Source organism: Tachysurus fulvidraco, chromosome 6, assembly GCF_022655615.1.
Source record: "Tachysurus fulvidraco isolate hzauxx_2018 chromosome 6, HZAU_PFXX_2.0, whole genome shotgun sequence".
NCBI lineage: Eukaryota > Metazoa > Chordata > Actinopteri > Siluriformes > Bagridae > Tachysurus > Tachysurus fulvidraco.
In genome coordinates, this window is record NC_062523.1 from 15,643,220 (window position 1) to 15,662,319 (window position 19,100).

The window sequence follows — 19,100 nt, forward strand, 5'->3', positions numbered from 1 at the left end:
ATGACCTTTAGAGTTGATTGATTCTGAAAAACAGGATTATATATTCCATTAATAGTGAAATTTTATTTAACCCTAAACATTCAGAACACACAACTATGGTTAGACACAATTTGACAGCTTGTGGATTCCACTCAATATCAGCAGATTCTTGAGAATATTGTTGAGGAATCAGTTAGGACGGGGCTGGATATTTCAACAAGACAACGAACCAAAACACTGCTCAAAATCTACTCGGGCTATTATGCAGAGGAACAAGTACAATATTCTGGAATGGCCATCCCGGTCCCCAGACCTGAATATCATTGAACATCTGTGCGGTGATTTGAAACGAGCTGTCCATCAAACCTAACTTAACTGGAGATGTTTTGTAAGGAGGAATGGTCCAAAATACATTCATCCAGAATCCAGACACTCATTATAGGCTACTGTATATAGGAAGCATCTAGAGGCTGTTATTTCTGCTAAAGGAGGCTCTACTAAATATTGATGTGATTTTTCTGTTGGGGTGCCCAAATTTATGCACCTGTCTAATTTCATTTTGATACATATTTTTGCACATTTTCTGTTAAGCCAATAAACCTCATTTCACTACTGACATATTACTGTGTCCTTCAGTTATTTGATAGATCAAAATTAAATTGCTGATTCAAACACCCAAATATTTACAAATGAAAATCATGGAAATTGTCAGGGGTTCCTAAACTTTTGCATACGACTGTATCGTCATTACATTAACTCTTTTTACGTTTCAAACTTCTCGGGTCACGGGGAGCCTGTGCCTATCTCAGGCGTCATCGGGCATCAAGGCAGGATACACCCTGGACGGAGTGCCAACCCATCGCAGGGCACACACACACTCTCATTCACTCACACAATCACACACTACGGACAATTTTCCAGAGATGCCAAGCAACCTACCATGCATGTCTTTGGACCGTGGCACGGGGAGAACATGCAAACTCCACACACACAAGGCGGAGGCGGGAAAATTCATTTCAATCAATGCCTATTAAATAGATGCAGCGATCCAAATGATGCGATTTTTATATCTCATCTGTGTCAGCTGAATAAATAATAAATCACATAACTTGAATAAAAATTACCAGAACTTGCAAATGTATTCCTAGCCAGCTGAAGCAAAATACCAAAATAAGCATAACGGAAAATAAACTCAGACAATAGTCTGAAATAAACATGCACTGGAATAATATTTTTTCAACCTGGATGTAAATAAATAGCAGGGAGGGTGAGTCGGCATGGGGTTAATACTTCTTCTGACCACTCTAATGAAGCATGGAGGAGTGTTTTCTTTAGCTCTGCCAGAACAGCACTCCACTGACCTGCTTCACCTGACAGCTTGATTTCAGACTCAGACTTTCATTACGGTCTGTCAGTCTTGCTAGTGAGGCCTACTGAATTATAGATCACATCTAGTGCAAGACAAAAGAGGTTCTGCTGAACAGGACTACAGGACCAGCTAAATGCATACTGCACTGGAGGCACATTATTATTGTAGAAATGCAACAATTATGTTGTACCAATCATAGTCTCCTATTTTTCAAACAAAGACTTGAAAACTAACTGATAACCGATACTGATCCTCGACTGATATTATCATAGCAAACAAGCCAAGACTTTGAAAGTCTTGGTCGAATGTTTAACAGTTTTTAGAGTTTTAAGAATTTCTCTTTTAAGGTGGAATATATATACACTGTATATAGTCATGGCCAAAAGTGTTGGCACCCCTAAAAGTATTTCTCACAGAAAAGTATTGCAATTACACGTTTTGCTATGTTTATTTCCTTTGTGTATATTAGAACAACACAAAAAAAACCCACGAAAAAGCAAATTTTACATAATTTCACACAAATCTCCAAAAATGGTCTGGACAAAATTATCGGCACCCTTAACTTAATATTTGGCTGCACACCCTTTGGAAAAAGTAACTAAAATCAATCGCTTCCTATAACCATCAATAAGCTTCCTACACCTCTCACCCGGAATTCTGGACCACTCTTCCCTTGCAAACTGCTCCAGGTCTCTCATATTGGAAGGGCCGCCTTTTCCCAACAGCAATTTTAAGATCTCTCCACAGGTGTCCAATGGGGTTTAGATCTGAACTCACTGCTGGCCACTTATATATATATATACACAGTTGTGTTCAAAATTATTCAACCCCAACTGAAATTGATTGTTTTGGTCGGTTTGACATTGATTTTGATCATTCAGTCATCCTGCTTACAATTAAATCACCATTCTCTTGACTTCACCATGTTTGTAACCATACCAGTAAATGTCTAGAAGGAGCTGAGTATCACAGTCATTTTAAAGCTGCCTAATTGGTGCTTATTAGGCTTTATTGCTGCTCCCTGACATGCACAGGTGTTTTCAATACCTGATTGAAAACACTTCAATGAACCTCTGTTCTTCAGAGTGGTAGTCTTTAAGGGGTTGAATAATTGTGTCAATGAAGAATTCACAAAAGAAACATTTACTGCTGTATTACAAAACTAATTGATGTCATTTTAGTTGCTTATGGTTCTTTAAGAAGTCCTTGTAGGATTTCATTCTGAATACAATTACAAATGTACACTAAATTCCCTAAAACCATTTACAGCATTGGGGGTTGAATCATTTTTAACAGAACTGTCTATAGTTATATAAGACTATAAAATGTAAAACTTAAAAGGAGTTTCCTAGAACTATTCTAGAACTAGTAGCAAGTACATTTGTTTTCAAATGTTGACAATGACAATTCTCTTAGGGCAAGAGAAACAAGTCCCTTCCCTGCATCTTTCATTAAACTGGGCCTATGTAAAACAACAGGGCCTCCTGAACACTGAAGAGTACACATTTGGATGATTTGGATGAAGTGGATAGTGTAGAACAAACAAAATGCTCTACTCTTCAATGCACAAAATGGACTTGAATTACAGTAGCTCTCCCTTCAACCAAGATTAAAATATCTCTGTTGTTTGAGGTGAATTAGGAACAACTGAGGTTTGTTTGGAACGGAATGCTTGCAAGACAAGAGAGACTTTGTGTCGTCTTGTGCATTTTCATTTGACTGGCTGCCAGAAGACAGAGGTATTTGTAGCATTCCAGTTATGAAAGGAGACCAAAGGATAAGGCGTGGAAAATAAATGCTGTAAGAGAAGCGTGTTCTGTGACTGCTGATTTGTCACAGTACAACGTGAGAGCTCTATTCAACTGAGTAAAACCTGAACGAGAGAGAGTTTATGGTTAAGTCACCTGTGATGTAGGAGAAGAGCTCTCGCTTTAGGTACACCAGCTCTCTGCTCTAGAGAATACACTCCAGGATGAAAACAGAAATGGGTTTGTGTGCCACGGATGGAGTGCAGTGTAGCATGACACCGCTGCACACACTGCTGCAGCTTTCTCTCACATTACCCACTGAGTACTTTGGAGACTATTATCAGGAGTCAATCGAGCATTTCACACCACACAAACACATTAAAATATAGAGTCTACTGACAACTTGCACTGTTACAGATTTTGCACACACCATTTACTAGGGGACTATTTATATTAACAAAAGAATAACACTTTACACACATTTTATAATGTACTAAATACACTAACACGGTCACTCTGACATTCTTAATATGCATTATCACCACTGCAGCATGGTAAAAAGGTAACAAGAGAATATACCTCATAAATAGAGCTTTTGGCACATTTAAGCAAAACCAGTCTTCCCAAAAAAGGGATGCCTTATTGTAAAAGTGCCCAAAATGTATAGATTCAAATCATGAACATGGCATAGAGTGTGCAGAAGTTGCTCACAACCACAGACGATTGCTCAGTTATGTATGTTAAACAATATAAACTTGGTTATTAATACAATTGTGTTGAGATAATCAATATTTATTTATATTACAAACTAACCATTTTAATGCATACGTTAAGGTAGGCCAGTTTGGAAAACCAAAAATTCCAAAGTCAGACTTGACTTCACTAAAAAGATTGAGTTAGGAGTGAGTTTGTCCACATTTGTCCACAATGGCCAGGCTCACTGGTGGAGCACTTCACCATCAGAGGCTTGAGTAGAGCACTGGTGGTGGTCAATGTGACAGGCACAAATGGATTTCTTTATACCTTTTCTTTAGGGCCCCTCTGACACTGTGGCCGGTGGTGAACTCACCATATAGCACAATCTTGGATAGATGATCCATCCCGCCCAGCATGGCTAGTGACCTTCACCCGCTCAAGAACTTCAGTGCCGGTGATGAGGTCATACCAGTGTGTTAAGGAAAGTACAGGGGCAGCACTATTAGAAGCGGTCAAATAGTTGCAGGTGGTCACAGTAAATGACCCTTGGTATATAGGAGAGTACAATACAACTATACAACTATATACACACTGCTCTCTGTGCCTCGATAAACATTGACTGTAAATCAGGATTTTAAACACTGGTGGTTGAGTTAAGAGTGGTCTCTTTGGGTTCTCGTAATTATACTGCACAATATTATTATGTAATAAATGTTTATGGCTTAAAATTCCAGCAGAAATGTCATGCCTGATGTACAAGCATTCACTACTTCACAGCAAATTATATTCATGATGGATCCACAGCCTGTACTGGAAATATTGGGTGCATGACAGGAATACACCATAGTTGTGATGCCAGTCTATCACAGAGCATTACTCGCACACACATGCACATACTGTACAATTTAGCATAGCCAGTCCAGAGTCGTGAGAAAACCAAAGTACCCAGAGGAAACACACATGGACACAGGAAGTACATGCCCAGAAACTCCACACAGACAATAAGATGAACTCAGGCATGAATCTGGAACACTGCAGGCTACCGAACTATAATTATAATCTTATATATACCATTACATCAAATATGTATTGAACTGAAAGACACGCACTGTACATTCAGTCCGGGGCTCCGACTGTCATGTTATGAACAAAGTGTAAAATCATACAATACTACCTGGTGAGCAAATGAACGATAAATTAACAGAATTATTGTTTTTTTTTGTTTTTGTTTTTTTTTTAATAAAGTTGCCTTTAAAGTTGCGCTTACAGGATGAATATGAAATTTATGCTTACAATATTTGTTATAGTTAATAATTGTAATTATTTTCAGTAAACCGTATGCTCAGAGGAAAAGCTCCAGGCCCTGTGGTGCCCCAAGGTCTGTAAACGAGAAAATAATTAAAGGAGGAGGACCACCAATCAGGACAAGAAGACATCTCCATTGAAGTGCTTGTCACTCACCTGCCCTTTAATTCAAAAAGCTCCCTCTTTTACAATAGAATTCAGCAGTTCTGACTTATATACACAGAAGTCTACATCAATCTATCTGCTAGTATAGGACACAATACGTACTGATCTGTATCAGTTATATAGATAGATACAAAATGGTTGAATAGCAGAGACAGATGGATAAAGAAGGAGACGAGAAAATAAAACACAAGGATTAAGAGAGAGGAAGAAAAAGCAGGGACACACACCAGTGAGTTCAGGACACTGGTGGGAGAAAGGCAAAAATGCATAGGAAAGAGTTAGACAAAGAAAAAGAAATAGAACAAGAAAAAAGACACAACTAAGAGAGTAAGAGTGCTAGAACACAGGACGGTGTATACAAGCACTCCAAATATAAAGAGAAGAGAATGCTGGAGTAGTTGAGGTGGACAGCTCTTTTGTGTATGCTGGAGACCGGGACAGTGATAGATGCTGGGTAAACAAAGACCGAGCGAGCAGAGTGGAGAGAGAGGAGACGTGAGGGTGGGCACAGGGACAAGCCAAAAACCATTTAGCCATTCACCAGAGAGCAAGATAAATGAGAAAACAAAGAGGAGGGAGAGATGGCTGGTCTTCCTCTGTTTTTCATCCGGTCTCTCCTCCTCCTTTAGTCCTGTCCCTGAGGACACACTCCCTTCCTCTTTCTCGCTTCTGTCCAAGTATACACTGACTGGACTGATAGATTGGATTATTTCCCTCTTTAGAGGATAAATTAGCCTAATGTGTCTCTAGCATCAGCCCAGTTTCTGCTCATTACACATTAGCACAGAATTACTGCAGAGAGAGACAGAAATAGGAGGAAAAGGCATGCAGTGTCTTCATCTGCAACAAAATGCTATATTGCAAACATTTCACATTATTCAACGATTTCTATTAAATAACGATTAAATTAAATTATTGGAACATACAGTATATAGGACAAATTAGAAATTATAATTTCCTAAGCTGTTGTAATTTAATTTATAAACAAATCATTCAAAATTCAAGAATTTATTTGTCATGTACACAATTATACTGTACATGGTATGCTTGCAGTGAAACGAAAAGCATGTGGGCATTATCTAATTCCCCAGTATTATGATCTTGTACATCTTTGTCCAAATGCCTTCTACATACAGTACATGCATGTTACCAGCATGAAAAAAATATTTTTGTCACTAATCCACTGCTTAATAAAGTTTGTTTCCTTAATTAGATGAAGTTTCAATTAAAGCATCCATAACGCTTTCATAAAACAAGGATTGCTCCCTCTACACTTCACTACACTACACTATACTACAGTAAACTACAATACACGACACTACGCTAAATTTTCAGGAGTGTATTTCCTCCTGGTTCTCACATGTGACTCCAAACAGAAGGTTCAATAATCAGTAACCAGTAACAAGCTTCACTGCCCATGGCCAGATTTCTCCTTTGACCACAGCTGAACTTCAGGTTAAACACAAAGGTCAAAATCCACACACTTTCCCTCTGACCTCATAGACAGACAGGAAAAAAGGTCAAAATTCCAATCACACACACACACACACACACACACACACACACACACACACACACACACACACACACACACACACACACACACACACACACACACACAAACACACACACAAATATATATACAACCTTTTACACAAGAGAATCTGTTCATTTAGCATACTTCTACCTTACTACACCATACACAATTAATAATAATATAAAAGTAATAATAATAATGTATAATTATATAGATAAAACAGGACAATATTCCATCAAGAAAATGCAATGCATCTGAATCTTGAACAGACTGAAATCACTAAAACTGTTTTAGTATTTAGTCACATAATAATCATAGTCATTTGTTTAATGGGTTTCCACCAGTACAATAATTTGAATCTAATATGAACATTTTGTCCAGGTCTTTCTACTCAAATAAACACAAACGGACCTTAGTTGTGTGTACGCAGATGATTTTTTTTCTGGCACTGTTGGACTGCCAACAGCCTAAGTGTGTGTGTGAAAGTAGAATAACAGCACAGTGCTAATTAGGCGCGTCAGTGTAATATCACACACAGGGGAGGACTCAGGTGTCTGGCTACAGACTGATGGAGGAAGGCCCTTATTTCTTTAACCCTGCTGCCAGATGAACTAAAGCTTTCAGCACTGCTTCCCTATGATCCAATGCTCTGTGTGTGTAGGGGGGAGGGGTGAGAGAGAGAGAGAGAGAGAGAGAGAGAGAGAGAGAGAGAGAGAGAGAGAGAGAGAGAGAGAGAGAGAGAAAGAGAGAGAGAGATGATGATGATGATGATGATTACAGTATAGCTGTTTGAGAGAAATCAGCTTTTAGCACCTATAACCCATAAGAGCTCCAAAACACATTCACCTTCATACACTTAGACATACAGTATACACACACACACACACACACACACACACACACACACACACACACACACACACACACACACACACACACACACACACACACACACAAAGGGCAAGGAGTTCAGGGCTGAATTCCTGGGCAGTTTTAATATTTTCCATCAAAACAATGTTTTATCCCTCTTTGCAGGACCTTTTTCACCCAGAACATTAATACTAAACAATGTGGTAATCATCGCTTACACCATAAAATCATAAAACCCACACACTGATGTTTTCTGAGACAGTCTATTGTCACTTCCCACACCAGAAAGAATATGTGCATTACAAGAGATAATGTATCAAACAGAAGTAAAGAAAAAATACTGTTGTTCTCTTTATCATGAAGCACATGTGAAAAATGTCAGCTAATGTTAATCTCCAAGCAGCTACCTTTGAAGTACCTAGTGAATGTCTAGCATCCCACAGCTGTCACTGATCATTTATCAGATGAACTTTGATTGAAAAACATGTCTAAACTGGGACAAGCAAAAAGCACAGAGGAATATGTGCAGGGAGATATGTTCATAATGAATGAATACATGAATGAATTAGTCCTTTCATTCATTGCGCTTATCACATATATTCCAGCCAGACTCTTTTTTTTCCTGTGTGAAACACAAGCTGCTCTGAGGTCTCAAAAGGGGACAGTGTCCAGAGAATGAACAAACACATTCATGGTCATGAAAACACATTCAACATGCACAGACAGACAGACAGACAGACAGACAGACAGACAGACAGACAGACAGACAGACAGACAGATAGATAGATAGATAGATAGATAGATAGATAGATAGATAGATAGATAGATAGATAGATAGATAGATAGATAGATAGATAGATAATGAGGTCTGCTATGGGCTGAAGAAGGCTGCTTTAATGTAAAGATGTAAAGATGCATGCTGTTATCACCAAATGCTGCACTGACTAGATTTATTGGTGTCTTATCATTATTATTAACATATTTCTCTCTCTCTCTCTCTCTCTCTCTCTCTCTCTCTCTCTCTCTCTCTCTCTCTCTCTCTCTCTCTCTCTCTCTCTCTCTCTCTCTCTCTCTCTCTCTCTCTCTCTCTCTCTCTCTCTCTCTCTCTCTCTCTCTCTCTCTCTCTCTGTGTGTGTGACATTGAGACAGTGTTATAATTGCACCCGTGTGGTCATCCTCACAGCCAGCTGCAGGGTTTAAGAAATGCCAAACCCGCCAAAAGACCATGCAGATTTGTCCTGGAACTGCCCATCTTGGTTAGAAAAATATTTCAAGCTTTATTCAAGATGTGCAATAAGCAATGACTGAGGATGCTGATATTTATGTTCTTTGTTAGAAATGAAGAGAAACGTATGAGAGAAATCAACAGAAACAAGTACTGACAGTTACCTCCTCTCACTGTTATTGTACAGAATAATGGAACCTGTATTTTTAGAACAAACGTTGTTTTTTCATTTTTTTCATTTTTAATAAGCATAGGTTTATACATATCTTACTCTGTATTTTAAATCTCTAGATTCTTAGTGATTTTTTAAAAATGCTTTGGCATTAATCATATTTAGGCCTGCTATATTTAAATAAAAAACAATAATAAACGTGGCAAAGAGGGAGGAAGAGCTCAAAGCAGAGATTGGATTTCTCTCTCTGGGCCCATCCTTTGACCTCTGCCCTCTGCCTTATGTAGGGGTGCAGGCAGGTGAGGCACACTCAATCTAGTGTTTCACACAGTTAAAAAAAAATTCATAAAAAATGGTGTGAGAAAAATATTGAGGATTTTGAGTGTGTTTCTGTTGATTAAAGGAGGTGGGAATGGTCTGTGTAAAATCAGGATGATCTCCCTCGTCATAGAAACTATTTCGAGTATAAACGCTGAAAGTACAATTTTAACCATTTTAACTTACATAGAGGTTATATAACAAATATTACTGGGCACACCGTGACATCTATACCTTATGAAACAATATGGCAGACATCAACCACTAGAAAAATTCTAGTGGGATTCTTATGAGTATTTCAATACGTTATTCAGCTCGAATCTCCTGCCATTGAATATGCAAGGAATAAATCAAGGCAAGGCAGAAATATAATTCTATTCATTTAATTCTATTATCGAACCTCATGATTTATAATGTGAGTTCATCCATGGATGCTTCTATACATTTTATGAATGTCATGAAAGTGAAACAATGACACTGATTCTATACTATATACCACATGATGTAACATAAATTCAGCATCTTATCTAAAGCCATAGTGACCCTTTAATTCTAAACCATGAATTCCAGTGAAAAACACAAGAGAATTGTCTATTAGGCAAATGATGCAATATTCCCCCAACTTTACTTTTAAGTCTAATTTCTGAAATTAGCAGCTTACTGTGGTTCAAAGAATGTAAAGCAGAAACAGAAGAGGTTTCTGTTACGTTCAGCTCTCAGGACTAGCAGAGAAGGCTGTGATCATGCACTTAAGGATATTAGAAAAGAAGTGTTTGCGGCAATAAAGAATCCAATGTATTCCAGTGAAAAAAAAATCATCTCAGCCTAAGCTGTGTGATGCACATCCTCAATTATAAGAAAATGTTACATTGCTAAACAAGGCACATGGTTGAAAAAAGCAACGAGAGGAGAGACAGAACTACAGACACCCGACTCTCAGACAATCAACGAGAGACCTAAACATGCTGCAACTTTAAGAAAGCTACTGTTAAAGCTACATGTTTCTCCTTCCATCAGTCTGCCAAATCCATTTATCAAACTTCCTTCCTTGTACAGTGGGATGAAAGAGGCTTTAATCTGATGAGAGGTAATCTAAGATACAGGATGGCTCTGCAGTAGGTGATAACACTTGAGTTAACACCACTTTCATCTGAAATGTATGGGCATTAGTCTATTAATGGATGCTACCAGAGAAAAGAACAGGAGTGCACAGGAGCATCGTGATGTTGGAATAGATTTGGGCCTCTTAGCCCCAGTGAGGGGAAATTAGAATTCTATAGCATACAGAGACATTTTATATAAATGTGTGCTTTCAGCTTTCTGGCAGCAGGTGATGGTCAGAAATACACAGAACTATGGATGTATGTCACTTAGCAGCTTTAACCAAACTTTTTTCCCTATTTTAAAGTCAACACCCGGACCATCAATCAATCTATAAACATGAACACCGTTGTGGTAGAAAGGAAGTCGACCTATCAGTCATTTTTAGTGTAAACAAAATAATCATTTTATCGACCCAAGTCTGATATACAAATGAGTCAGGGCACTGTAGGCTTTCAGTTTAAGATATATTTACTTCTGTTGGGTTAATTTTACAAAGAATTTGAGTGGTTAAATGTAACTCCTTCAAATTTTAGAAATCATTTGTGTGAATTTAATTGAATTTTATTTTTTTTATATTTTGGAATGTTTTGGAATGGAAAATATTGCCCCTAATAGGCAAACAACTAAAACTTCCTAAATCCCCGAGTGTCTACTTTCATTAATCATCACTATTGATGATAACGTACAAAAATTCAATGCTGAACATGGCCAACTAAAAGCAGATAGTGATCCCATTTCTGGCCTCTGATAAAAAGAGTTACAAATGTGAAAATGTAACCTGAATTTAATCCTGACTCCCACACTAGGTAATCCTAGTGTGGGACGTTTTTACTCACAACGGATTAGTTTCAAATAAACGTCTTTTGTTCATTTTTCGATGTGACTGAAATGACTTAATTTTGTCTGTGGTTTTAGTACATCATCATTTCACTTATTTCTACAGTGTATGTGAAGTGATTTACTCAGTGAAGTACAGCGTTTTATGTGGTCTAGAAAAATCTAGACTTGCCTAGTCATGTTTTCCTTACACCTGTTTCACAAGCCAGCCGTAGTGAGATGTGAAATACAATGTGGTGGGATTTTTTTCCTTCCTCTTCATCCACGAACACCTGTCTTTGATTTATCCTTCATCCCAGGTCTATATTTGGTCTGCCCCAAAACATGCTATTTCTAGCCCTCTGCCTACCCAAATATCAGGAAAGCATCTCTCCTATTGCTCTCATTTGTCATGTTTGGCTTTATGGACAGCAGAAAGTAACAGCAGGTGGGACCTACAGATCCTGAGTCCTGTCTGAGACACAGCTGTCCCTGCATCTTTCTAAGCCTCCTCATATTTGTTACATAGTCATTACTCAACACCAGACTAGTAGTCTACATACAACCACTTACTTCTTACTAGGACTAATTTGAGGTCTGTGTATTCTCTACAGTCTAGGGTTTCTTTCACTGTGTATTCACTAAATTCACTGTGTAACCATGATGAAGTACAGAAACCTGAGGACAATTTTTATTGCAGTACTTTTGGTTCTTCGGCTATGGAATCTCAAGACTAAAAATTGGTCACAAATTAAACAAATGACATGTTTTGACATGGAATAAATCCAGGTAATTTTGCTGTTGGCTGTCCCTCATATTTTTGTCTAACAGAAGATGCTGATGCATGACATTCGATTTTAAAGCTAACCAAAATCTGTTTATATTTAAATTATATTACTGGTATTGTGGTGGAATCATGATATCTAAGTTCAGAATGTTCAGCAAAGGATGAACAGCTCAGCTGATCTACGTAAGCAGTTACCTTATCCAAATCAACCTAAATGATCCATAAATTCATAAAATAATTTGTCCTCTTTTTCCTACAATGCCTCTGTTTTTTTCTCCTCTTTCATACTTGAAAGTGAATTAGTTACTTTTTAGTAGATAAGAGGTTTCTACTGCAAATGCACAACTGTCATAGAGCCCCATAGTTCTTTCTGATCATGTTGTTAGAAGTCTATAACACTCCTTTTTAGTATATCATAGTCTGCCAAATGCCATACTGTAAATGTAAATGTCATAGAGTAAAAAAGACCTACCTGTATATAGGGAACAAATAAGCAGAGATGATGTCCGCTATTTTCTGGACCATTCTGAAGGCCAAATAATTGTTATGAGTCATAATCCTTCCAAAATATTTCCCCCCACTCCACAAATACAAAAGAAGCATTTCCTAACAAGAAAATTTGAAGAAAGTCCTATTAGCAATTTCTCTTTACACCTAATACTAATACTATAAAATGAGGAAAAGGAGGTAGATTCCTACTGTATGGTGAGTTTATATAGTGCCAACGTAGCAAGTACAAAGCTTAACACATTCAAAACAGCCACATACTGTATATTTTTGCAATATTTTGTGTGAGTTTTACTAGTTCACTGTTGACTTTCCTGATTGATATGCAGATCCAATCCTTTTTAATCTGGTTAATAGCCAGCAACCTCGGGTCATGAATCAATTAATGATAATTTAAATATATATTTCACCTCTCAGATTATAAACTGCTTATTAGAATTCAAGCTGTAGTTTTGGAATTTCCCCCAAAGAAACTGAATTCATTAACTTATTATTCACTGTTATAAATTATTCAGTAAGCATGTCAGTACAGGTACAGTCCCATGCACTTATTTCAGGAGATCCATGACAGCAAGTCTGCATCTCCTTTTCCGGTAGCAGAAAACGCTGTGAATTGAGAAGAAACTCCGATATCTAGGTACCTTTAAAAAGCTGTGTGTAATAGAAAAAGCAGGAAAATGCCCTTGGAGAAAACCTTTATGTTCTTCAACCTAAGCATCATTTAGAATGAGTCAGAAATAAATTTATGAATATTTTAACTCCAATTAGCCAGGATTGAATGATTGGTCCTTTACACTCCACAGTTTTGACATTAACTGCTCCTGGATCTTGGTTTCTACAGGAAACCTGTATATTACATCAGAAGTGTTAAAAAACACACATAACAGTAAAATCTCACCCCATACAGAATACTTATTGCTGTCATTACCTTTGTGTACTTTACATGCTGGACCAGATCATTCTGGATAATCTGTATTCATAAAAACTGTGCAATTATTTGTATCCCCAGATGTAGAATGTAAGCAAAACATTCCAGTACACCAGGTTTTACTCAAAATTTAAAAACATAACAAGATCATGGCCTGCAAGAATAGTGTCCAAATTGTTCAAAGGGTACCGCATAATAAGAAACACTCAAACCATCTGTTAGTAAGTAAAAAATGTTAACGCTTTGCTGCACGTGCTTGTTCAGCTGTAGATTCTCTGCTTTTTCAGCCCCTCTATCACACACACACACACACACACACACACACACACACACACACACACACACACACACACAGATTAACAGACCAACTTGAATCAAAGTGGTTATGTGTGTGTGTGTGTGTGTGTGTGTGTGTGTGTGTGTGTGTGTGTGTGTGTGTGTGTGTGTGTGTGTGTGTGTGTGTGTGTGTGTGTGTGTGTGTGTGCACATCAGCTGCTCCAGTCTGTCTGCATGGAAAGCACCCACTCAGAAATCAGTCACTCACTCCTGCACACCCATCTAGCAGACGGTTGCGGTTATCAGCCCGATAAAACACTTGTGTCACAGAGCTCCCTGCTCTCCCTGATACACCGACACTCAGACAGCGTGCAGTCATTTCCCGTGGCCATAAATAAGCAATGAGGTACTTCAGATTGAATACTTATTAGTGACCTTTCTAAACAGCTATTTTAACATACATAAGAGATCTGACACCGAAAACCAGGTTACCATTCACAATGTTAAGTTATACAGACTGTCGTCTCTGTGTGATTTTAAAAAGGATGTAGCCAAAGGTGGTTTTGTTTAACCCAGGCTGTGAACAGCTACCTTCTACTGGAGTGAAAAGGACTAATAGCCACACTTCCTTTGGCAGACATGACCTGCTAAATGGCTCTGGTGTGCAGAGGCCAGGCTCTGGAGGGGTTATCAGACTGGAGACCAGCTGCACACCCAGACTGAAAGGAGAAACAAGGCACCCATATACAAGTGTGTGTGTGTGTGTGTATGAGACAGAGAAACAGACAGTCAGTACCTTGTGCCAAGTCCTTTTAGAATACCTCTGCTGAGCTAGCTGACAAGACTGTCCTGAGGCATATGCAAGAAAGGAATAATAATGATATAAAATATGGCAGCGATTACATCATCTTCATGTCTGTCCTTCATTTGGTCGGAACGACAACAGGATGTGAAAGGGAGAGTGAGGCTGAGACGCAGCGAGGAAGCCGGCCAAAGTTTTTTTTTGTTATTGGTCAGTCCCCACTGCAGCAGTTAAAGAATTAAAAGAAGTTAGTGGACATCAGGGTCAGTGCGTTAATCATTTAAATAAATTGACTGCAAGGATTCAATAAAAAAAGGGAACATAATGTCCACAATGAGTGTCATGTTAATGTAACCAACAATACAATCCAAAACATATGACCAACAGGACAACATTCATTATTCAAAATATTTTAAAATGTGCTTTTTTGTCAGTTGTTTGATGCTGTTTTTTTTTTTATTCATTCATATTCAAGAGCTGCTTTATTTATCATAGTCAGGGTATTGGTCAGTTCCACGATGAGCATTCATACACTATTTCATACCTTGTGGCAAATTAGAGCATACAATCCACCTACAGTACTGTCATGTTTTAGGAAATGGGAGGAAACTGGAGACACAGAGGTTTGCCCATGGATAGCAGGCAAACATTATGCCGACCAGAACCTGAGCTCAGAAACAAACTGAGAATCTTGGAGCTAGACTGTGGCATAGCCTTTGTGCCTCCCCTGCATGGTTTCTGTGGGCACACATTCTTACCCCAGACTCACAACAGAGCCATTAGCTATACTAAAACCAACCCAGAGTCATTTTTCAGCGTTATCAATTAAATCCTTAAAGACAAAATTCCACATCCTTCTTGTTTCCTAACATTGGCCAGCTTCTTACTAAAAAGGTTTGTGTGTGTACACTGATAAGAACCGACCAAGTACAATAGTGTTGTATTAAAGATCTATTTATCAAGACTACTACATTACTACATTAACCAGCTGCCTAACCTGTGATTACACTCACCGCAGGCAGCAATTAAAGAGACCTGTTTCCTCATTTTAGATAGACTGCCTTTTTTTTAAAGTCTCTAAACTCACCTCCTGTAGCTCATTAAAAATCCTGCCTGCGAGGAGTGGTTGCATGTACACTTCCTGCTGTGGTTTTCTTCTACGCAGGAACTCTAATGTAAATGCAAGATATGCAACAAAAAAAAGCTCCTCTATATCCTAAGGCTATTGCGTACTGTAGCTTCTCTCAATAAAGTTCATTCAGTGAAGAACCTTTAGCTATTTATGTACATTTCTTTCTCTTTTCCCTCTCCCTCTCTGGCTTCTGGTCACTCCAGTGGTTCATTGGCCTCCATAACCTTTAAGAATGGAGCATCTTTACTGCCAAACAGAACAATCATCATTACTACATGAAAGGAGTAAATGGCATTAGCTGCCCTCAAGCCGCAGACAGACTGTCAATATAAATGAAGCCTGGCACGGGATTGCATGTGTCTCCATAACTCACACACTCTCTGGAATATTTCTTTCATCTAAGAGACCATACAGAAATATAGCAGGGAATATATAGCAGTGCAGGCTCAATATAAATGAAAATGTACCAAACTGATTTAGTACTTCTTTTGGAACAGATCCTGCTTTGTGATTTCTGATCACTTTGTCTAAAACACTTATAGAAGAGAATGGAGCTGTAAACAGATCATGATTTAGCAGATGGTTATATATAAGGTTGGTGTAATCAGAATGCAGCACAATAAAACAGTAGGAGTTGTGAGGCCCTTACTGAAAGACTAATTGCTCCCCCTTTCCCTCTGTGAGCTGTAACCTGAGCTATTTTTGGGAGCATTCACCCGGAGTTCACATAGCAAACATTACTGGGTGATTACTTTAAAGCACAAAACGTAATCCATTGTTTCCATGCCCATAATAATGAACCTCTTCCTGTAATTAAACCAAATCACATACAGCTGATGTGAACAGACCAAATAAATCACAACAGACACAAGTTGTCTGTGTAGAAACCAGATGACTCCACTGACGCAAAGTACATGCAAGGCCAACACCGTAAACCAGATGTGGGTCACTTCTCCAGCAGACAAAAAAGGAATTATATTTAAAAGTGGACGTGATAAAGCAGATCTTTTCCCCAAGGAAATCTTATTGCTACATGAGTGTGGTATGTAAAGATGAGCCATCGATAGCTGACTCTTTTCACAGATTGAGAGTAAGTAATTCCATTAACCCCACACCCAATAGCTTCTCCTCCGCCTCCGCTCTTCTGCTAATGCCTGGATGCCGGGTGATGACGCCACTGAAGGAAGGAGATGCTGGTGGCTGACTCAGCTGAGGCCTGGGGTGCAGCATTCACAAACAAACTAAAGTGAGAAGACAGCCAACTGGCTACATAGGACCAAGCAGAAGGCATATGCCTCAACACAAATACAGACACTTTTAGTGGATATATTTTAGGGGAGGTCTTATAGAGACAACCAGGAACAGACAGGCTTTTGTTTGCTACCTTCCTTTGTTCTCAGCTTGCGTTTTAGCAGACCACTCATTCGAGCTAATTGAATGCCATAAAATGAGTCAATCTCCACTTGTAAAGAAGCTCAGTGCTGATTCAGCTGTTTAGAAACTAACGAATTGAATGTTAATGTTAAAGTGTGGCATCTGTTAATAGACCTTCTACAAAGAATATTATAAAGCAGAAAACTTCTCTACAGAAAAATTTACAAAAAAGCAAAAAATATATTCATTCATTCATTCATTCATTCATTCATTCATTCATTCATTCATTCATTGTAAAAGCTTTATCATAGTCAGGTCCACTAGAAACGAGGCAGAAATACAATCTGATCTGATGCCAGTCTATTACAGGAAACACACCCATAGCTAAAGGAAATTTACAGTAACCAGTCTACCTACTGGCAAGTTTTGGGACAGCAGGGGGAAAGCAGAGAACGATGAGGAATTGCATGCATACACAAGGACAGCATCAGAATCAAGGGGGCAAACTGAGAACCCTAGAGCTGTTAGGCAGCACGTCTTCATGCTCTGTTCAAATTCTAAAGTGAAATTCAGATCTCTCCATACCAGTGACTAAGCAGCATATTTTAGGCCAATCATCTAAAAATAGAAACATACATCTCGTTCACACTGTTAGCACATTATTTTTGTGTTTTTTTATTCATTCAGCATCCAGCAGAGAATGAAAGCCCTTAAGGAAAACCCATTAAATCTGTGCTAAGCTAATTAACTACTGCCAAGCTAACATAGCACTAAACCCTGTCAGAAGAGCAGACTTCTGCACTGAAATCTAAGCACTTTGCCAACATATGTGATCTGCTCTTGTTCAGCTTAAGAGGTTACTCTGTTAATCCTCCGTCATCAGATTTCAGGCAGACAGAGCAGGGATCCCTTTCTAAACCACAGTGGGATGTCTTTTGTTAAAAGCAGTTAGTCGTAATCTCAGTCATAAACTGCTGTAATACAGAAATTACTTTTAGTGTGCTACTAGCTGATAAATTCTTTAATAAAGTGGGATTGGGTATAATACCAGATAAACTACCATTTTTATATAGTGCTTCACAGTTAATGACATTTCAGCAACACTAATTCTGTTAAAAGTAGCATGAGCATACCGAATACTGTAACACTGGTAAAATTTGGTAAATAAACCCTTAAATGATGACATGAATATTAATAATATATATGCATTTTTATGGTCCAGATTGTAGTCATTTTCTTTTCCTTAAATGATTAATTATTAATCAATTCAAATTTCTGTCATGTTACATAAATTCAATATCTCAGCAAATTTCAAGTACACTCTAAAACTAAACGATGTATCCATTGACACACTGTTCATTGACTTTCTTATTTATTCTGATCGATAAATTTCTTTTTTCTGAACACTTGCACTCATACTATGAAAGTCAAGAACATATGAAACTCCTAAGCACCATATGACCATGATATTCCCACCAGATATTTTAAGCACAGAAGCCAGTAATCTTAAATAACTTTAAGTCTTTTAGCAAACCTCTTTGTTCATTTAATAAAATCCACAGACACTGTATACAGGATCTGTTCAGTCCATTGGGATTGGTTGAAATGCAACCTTTCTGTCATATGTCCTAAACACACACACACAAAAAAAACATCCAGTTGTTCAGTAGTCATGGCAACAGGCCAAACAAAATGACCTTTAATTGCTAGCGACATGAGCTGTAATTGCCAGAGACAACCATTTATCAGCACTCCCAAAAAATTGGAAAAATGCACCATCTCTACAAAGCAATGCCCCACTCATTTCAACAAACAGACTTACAAAATCTTTTATTTCCTACCAATTAAGGAAAAGGAAAACTTCAATTGGCTGCCTGCTTGCCAAGACTATGGTGGAGCAGAGAGCAGTGGGATGCCGCAGGCCTCAGTTCGCACAGCACTGGCTAGAATTCATCTGTGGTGAGGCAAATAGGGTTGCTTTCTCCATCAT

General features: G+C 38.3%; 1 protein-coding gene and 1 long non-coding RNA gene across 3 annotated transcripts in view; both read right to left on the reverse strand.

Moving 5' to 3' along the window:
• Positions 1 to 2,474, reverse strand: part of LOC125141431 — a 3,377-nt gene extending 903 nt beyond the window's left edge. Inside the window, exons 1-2 of the long non-coding RNA XR_007140799.1 lie at positions 2,243 to 2,474; positions 1 to 23 (exon numbers count right to left, since the gene is read on the reverse strand). The exon at positions 1 to 23 is cut by the window's left edge and continues 165 nt beyond it. This is a non-coding gene — a long non-coding RNA (uncharacterized LOC125141431). The remainder of the gene's footprint in view (positions 24 to 2,242) is intronic.
• kalrna (kalirin RhoGEF kinase a) overlaps positions 1 to 19,100 on the reverse strand; it is a 149,881-nt gene that overhangs the window by 119,220 nt on the left and 11,561 nt on the right. The gene's annotated exons all lie outside the window — the stretch shown is intronic.